The sequence below is a fragment of the Culex pipiens genome, chromosome 2, assembly GCF_016801865.2.
Source record: "Culex pipiens pallens isolate TS chromosome 2, TS_CPP_V2, whole genome shotgun sequence".
In the NCBI taxonomy this organism is placed as follows: Eukaryota; Metazoa; Arthropoda; class Insecta; order Diptera; family Culicidae; genus Culex; species Culex pipiens.
In genome coordinates this window covers 126,465,214-126,471,872 of record NC_068938.1, presented here as the reverse complement: position 1 = coordinate 126,471,872, position 6,659 = coordinate 126,465,214, and positions in this window count along the sequence as shown.

Sequence of the window (6,659 nt, the reverse complement as noted above, 5' to 3'; positions counted from 1 at the left end):
CATTTCTGTTTCTGCTCTGGAATGTTGAAAACGAAAGTGGCCCCCAAACAGGACCGACCACCTTTCGCAAAGCCACGGGCTAAACCTGGCCCAGCCTGGCCAGATCTCGTATCAGATGTCAGCCGTCTAACACTATATTAATTTAGTATTAATATTTCGCTGATTTGGGTACGCCGCGGCCACGCTCATCTGCATATTACGTAAAACGAAAGGTGGAGGCCGGTGCCGAAGGGGGTCGGGTTGATTTTCCTCTTAATTATCCATTTGGTGAATGCCTTTCGCTTTGCAGGCTTACGAAGGTGTTTTTAAGCTTACGCTATGTTTGACTAATATCTAACTTTCATATTAGCTATCTTGATGTCTCTGTTTGTTGAATGTTTGTTATCTGAAAACAATTCAGTTTCACGCAACTTGAACAGCTATAAGTAAAAACTTAATCAATCACGGAATACTTTGTCTAAATAACGACTAAGTTATTCATTTGATATTTTATTTCAGAATATAAAACGAACTGATCATGCAAATTATGGTTTTAGCTTTGCTCACTTTACCAATAATGCTCGTTTATGCAATCCAAACAAAAACTGAACCATGCTTCTAGACCAAGACGCACATGAATGGGTGAGATATAAATGTTAAGTAATGGTCAATTCACAATATAAACGCTTCCATCGCGTCAATTATCATTAAATGCTGAAGACGAAAGCAATTGATCGATCGAAGGCTTAAAAATCATTTCAAACTCGATTCGTTGATTCGATCTGGCTGCCCGAACAACTCCCAACATTTCGATGGACAAGTGATCCGATCCTCAAATCTCTTCATCACGACACACTATATCAACCGTTTAAGATCTGGATGATGCCTCATGTGAGCACGCAATCTCAAAACGGAACACAGTTTGTCGCCATTTCACCTACTTAGCCGCAGAACCTTGCCAAACCTCATTCACCAGCCAACATAACCTGACTCTCTTTCCATCGATGTAGCAGGCATCGCGACAACACCGATTACCTTCGAATGGAATGGAAAGATTCGCGCCAAAAAAACCGTTCGTCGCGGTTCCGTGCGTCACGATAATTACTAAATTACTCCACGGTGATCTAATTTTGTAACTTTAGCGTATGTGTGTGTGCGTTTGTGTGGCGCAGATCTAAGATCGTTGTCATAGTTTTGTCTTGTGGTGGTGCAGCAACCTCACGTGTGGCTAAAACATGATGAAGGAATTAGGCTTCTTTCTCGGTGTCTAGAAAAACTTAATTTCTTGGTGTTTTGCATATAATTGGTTTGACAGCAAGATATAGGGTGATCCATAGAGAAAGGCTAAACAGAAATCATTGTTTTATTTTTTATTTTTAAGTAAAAATTGGCGACTGTAAACATTTTTAAATATTAGTTGAAAAATCAGACAAAATGCAACGGTGTTGTAGATGTTTTGTGAAAAAATATGTTTCATTAAAAGAAATAACCTAGTTTTACAGAAGGGTCATTTCGCGCCAACTGTACACAAAAAAGTACAAATTCGAAATCCGATTTTTCTAATCATGCTAAAATTTTGTGGAGCTATTTATACTATTAAAAATGCGAAATTTCAGCAAATTTGGACCATCCCTTCTTTTTTAGGCACCGCCCCAAAGTTTTTGCGATTTTCCACAATTTTTCAAAAATCTCTTTTTCAGATGGCCATATCTTGGAAACAGAAAATAATAAAACAACACTCGATTGCTATTTTAAATGGAAATAAGAAACTGAACTAAATGGTTTTATCAGATTTCCGTTTGGAATCAAACTTTTGTGATTTTTGCTTAATTGAAAACTGTACAAACAATTTTCTCAATGCACATGTGATTTAATTTTGAATTAAACGTCACCATCCTGTTCTCCAGATAATTTTACATAAAAATCATCTATTGTCCAACAGTAAGGGCAAATTGAAATCTTTTGAGACAGGTACTGAATTTATAAACATTAAGTTGCAGAATTCACCTAAATCTATTTTTAAATTGTATTTGTAATTCTATTGATACTTAGTAAAATCGAAAATATCGATGCATTGGGCAGAGGAGGGAAAATACTCTTTGCATTGGGTGTCATTAGATAAAACATTTAATGTATTTTTGAAATCTGCATAAACCCAGAAGATGCATTATTTCATTGAGAACAAAATTATTTATTTCAAAATTTCGTGTTTTTGCAACTTTGCAGGGTTATTTTTTAAGGTTTATCAATATTCTACAAAGTTCTAGAACAGACAAAGAAATATGACGTATAAACCAAAGGGCCTTGTCTGCTCCTCAACTTTGTACAACATTGATACCCCCGCAAAGTTACAGAAATACATGTGTTCAGCCAGAGGCTGACTTCGAATTCCCTACGTTGTGTTGTTGTTGTTGTAGTCCAGGCGCGTAGAATCTCTTAATTGAATAAAACAATCGTTTGAGGTGACTGCTGAGCCAACCGTCTCGGACGGTGGTCAGCGCGCGAAGAGGCAGAAATGCTTTATTGTTCTGATCAGTACAAAAGTAGTAGAAATGTAAACATACAGGGGATGGACACAAATACCGTCTTGCACGATCAACATGAAATTTTAAAATAAACATAATACCCTTCTGGGTTATTGCAGATTCGAAAAATATATTTCATTTCATTTCATTTATTTCGTTGTTTAAGCATTACTTATGTGAAGTTACTATCCTTAGCAGAAATTTGGACTACCTTTTAACAGCTGATTAATTCAAAGTTGGGAACAGAGTTTGCGGGTACTTAATGAATCGAGTAAATCTATTAAAGAAAAAAAGTTACAAAATAACCTTCGAAATAGCTAATAGGTGGGGGATAGTTAGAGGAAAGCTATCGACATTAAATTTTATAATCTTTCTGGTTTTGGCGAGCAGTCTTGTCGAAAAAGACAAACAGATTTTTTCTCTACTTCACCGACGTTTCGGCCTTTATTTTGAGGCTCCTTCAGGGGTTTATAATTTTCTGTTTCATGTCAAAAATGTTTTAGTCCTATTGTGAAACTGTCCTTTACGTTTGCTGCACATCAATGTTTGTCCAAATAAAGTGTTGTAAAACAACATTCAACTGCTGGGTCACTTTGTACTGTACAACGTCTAATTGCTAACTGACGTTGTGTAGACGTTGTACAGTACAAAGTGACCCAGCAGTTGAATGTTGTTTTACAACAATTTATTTGGACAAACATTGATGTGCAGCAAACCTAAAGGACAGTTTAACAATAGGACTAAAACATTTTTGACAAGAAACAGACAACTATAAACCCCCTTAAGAAGGACTCAAAATAAAGGCCGAAACGTCGGTGAAGTAGAGAAAATCTGTTTTTCTTTTTCGACAAGACTGCTCGCCATAACCAGAAAGATTAAAAACTAATCAGTCGTTGCGAACCCGGATTAAATTTTATTTTTATGACATGTCCTAAATTTTGTATAGTTGAGGAAAGCAAAATGGCAAAGGTTTATTGATAATAAGTTTTTTCGTAATATTTAGTACGCCTTTGCCATCAAATTTACAAATCATCACCAATTCAAGCTGCAAATGATTTTAAACACGCCTACGTTTTTAAAATGTGAAAGTGTTCGTACCGCCCCTCTGTCACGAGCTATCAAAAAGTGGACCTCCTGATCAGCAAAATTATGATTTTTTGTAAATTAAATGCTTATTGTATCATTTTATAGCACAAAAGGTGAAAACAAGCTAAAATTTAATATAGAAAATGATTAAAACCTCTTTTCAAGTTTTGAATGTATTTTTTCATGTATTTTTTTCATGAAATTTTTGGTTTTAGCAAAACTGTAACAATAATTATTTCAAAATTTCGTAAACCCAGCATTTTTTTTTTAAATTTTTGCCCTCCCTTATTATTGTTTATTAATTATAAAATTTTATATTTTACAGTTCTTGGAACTCTCGAATATGATATATTTAAACAGAAACGTTATGTTAATTTTTTAATTGAGCTAGAAAATAAAGATATTTTTTTCAAGCAATGTTCGCCCTAAAACAGTCACTCACACGCCTCAGCGCTCAACCTCCAAAAGGGCGAACCTAAAATGCACGCGTCAGCAGCAGTGCCGAGGCGGTATAATTCGCTTCGCATTGATTTATCGCGGACTGCTGGCTGTCGGGAAACAGGTTCTGCTTCCTTTGGCGTGGTCACACAACACAAGTGCAGAACATGTTGGTAGCACTGTTTTTTTTTTTCTTTTCAGCAATTGGCAGTTGGAAGCTTGCTTTCATGACCCATATTGGATGATTTTGTTGTGTTTTGTTTCACGGTGTTTAACGACACAAGAGAAATAATGTGAAAAATTGCGCAAATTCCTGCAGAGAATTGCATTTAATTCACAGTAAAAATAAGCTGTTTTTTCTTACAAATTCGAAACAAAACAATCAAGGTAATTCGATGAATAATTTTTTGAACAATTGAACTACCCCTGATCGCATAAATGTCCCATATGCATTTTCATCGATTTCGAGTTATTGATTCAGTTTGGTTCGAAATTGTGTGCTCTTTCAAAAGAGCCTACAACATCCAGTACTTTAATCTAGAAATCAGGAGGAAATCCAGTTTTTTCGCGAAAACTTAACACGTAGCCTTATGTATGGGACAAACTTCAAATTCGTTTTTCTCAGCTTGCTGTTTTTTCATATGGGACATTTATGCGAATAATTTTAAATAAGTTTTAATCGTTTTTTTCTGTGAACTGCGAATTCAAAACGGCCCCACAATCACCGCCGTAAGGTCTCTTGGACTCTGGAAAGCAACCGCGCCACCTGCCTCGAAACCTCGGTCATGGCTGGACAAAATTAAAATGCGCCGCCTTTCTAAATAAATATTTGGCATTTTGATTGACACAATAGGCATCGCGGACGATTTTGGTTGTTCGTTTTGCGTTTTTTTTTTTTCTTTTTTTCGATCCAAAACCCGTTATAAGTTTATACTTGTCCACTGCGCATATTATTTTTCGATTTTGTCGACGCTTGTTTTAAATTTTTTCTTCATAAATGGACAACGAGGTGTGGATAAGCAAAAATAATAAGAAAATGGCCGACGGCGACCAAAGGCACGTTCCGCCGCCACATTCCGGTTCGCACATTGGTCGCCTCTTCTTGGGTCGCGCAGTCAGGTCCACGAACGGTGAACTTTCATTTGGACATCATGCCACCACATTGTCGTCATCGCGGTCGTTGGAGGGTAGATTAATATTCCAAGCATATGTGCATACGGGAATTCCATTTTCGGGCTGGAAGGTAAGAATTGAAAAATTCACCTGTATCATTTTTTGAACATGAATGTTATTAATGAAGATTGTCGAGAAAACACACCTCCTAAAAGCATGGCCATTTCGAATAAAAAATTATTTTTGGATTGAAGAAATGAAAAATTATGTCCTTTGTGGAAGTTGAAGTGATTCATAGTAATTTATATGGTATTCTAAATATTTAAGAATCCAACCAATACAAGAGATACGTTTTTGCAAATCGACTTATCTTTGTATTTTTTATTTGGATGAAACTTTGACAATGTATTCCCTTTGTCTAAGAATGCAATTTTGTATCATTAGTTTTTGCATACAAATATCTTTTCAATTTTGTGGGCTGCAACATACACAATGGGCAAGTGAATATTTGAAAATCTGTTTCTTGATACGGGAATTTCGGATTGATTTGGTGTCTTCAGCAAAGTTGTAGGATAAGATTAGAGTTATGATGAATATTTTTATTGAAATGTATTTTTCAAAATATTATCAAATTTTTATACTCAATACTTACATTTGAAAATAAGCCTAATTTGAATTCAAAATTTTGAATATTTTTTTTATTGAAGAGATCACAAATTTCAAGTATTTTTTTTTGACATTGAAAATCGGAGCAACAATTGCTGAGATATCGGCATTTGAAAGTTAAATACAGTCCAAACTCGATTATCCGAAGGCCTTGGCAAAATTTCCCTTCGGATAATCGAAACATCGGATAACCGAGTCAAGAAAAATAAATATCCGTTGTTTTATTCTTGTTGACTCCAAAGTGATTTAGAATTTCTAAATCAAAGATGGCGGCCAAAATTGCTGTGATGAAATATTGAAAAAAATGCAATATTTAATTTTTCAGGCAATCAACCATTCAAATTTTACAATAATGAGGTCGTATATCTCGAATTGGATTTTAAAAGCTAATTTAAAAAAAAAATACAAACAAATATTTTTTTGTTCGTAATTCGATTATCCGAAGTCCCATACAAACTTTCGGATAATCGAACTTCGGATAATCGAACTTCGGATAATCGAGGCTACGGATAATCGAGTCTGGACTGCACAGTGAAAGCCAAAAAATCTCATGTTTCCTGTTTTTTTTTTTCTCTTTTCTTTTCGTAGTTGTATTTCAGCAACTGAAATTTGGTCCGAAAAATCGGGGGGTAAATTAAATATTTTTTTTTTTTCAATAATCTTAAAATTTGTAATGAGCATGAGCATGAGAGACCACCCATGGTTGTCCTTCTCCGTTGCTGAACAGGACCGTAATATCCTATCAATACAACCGACCATACGCTTGAACGATCTAATGGTGTTCCCCTTATCAACAGCATGTATGAATGCGTTGAAAAGATAAAACATCAAGATCATTAAAACTAGATCTGA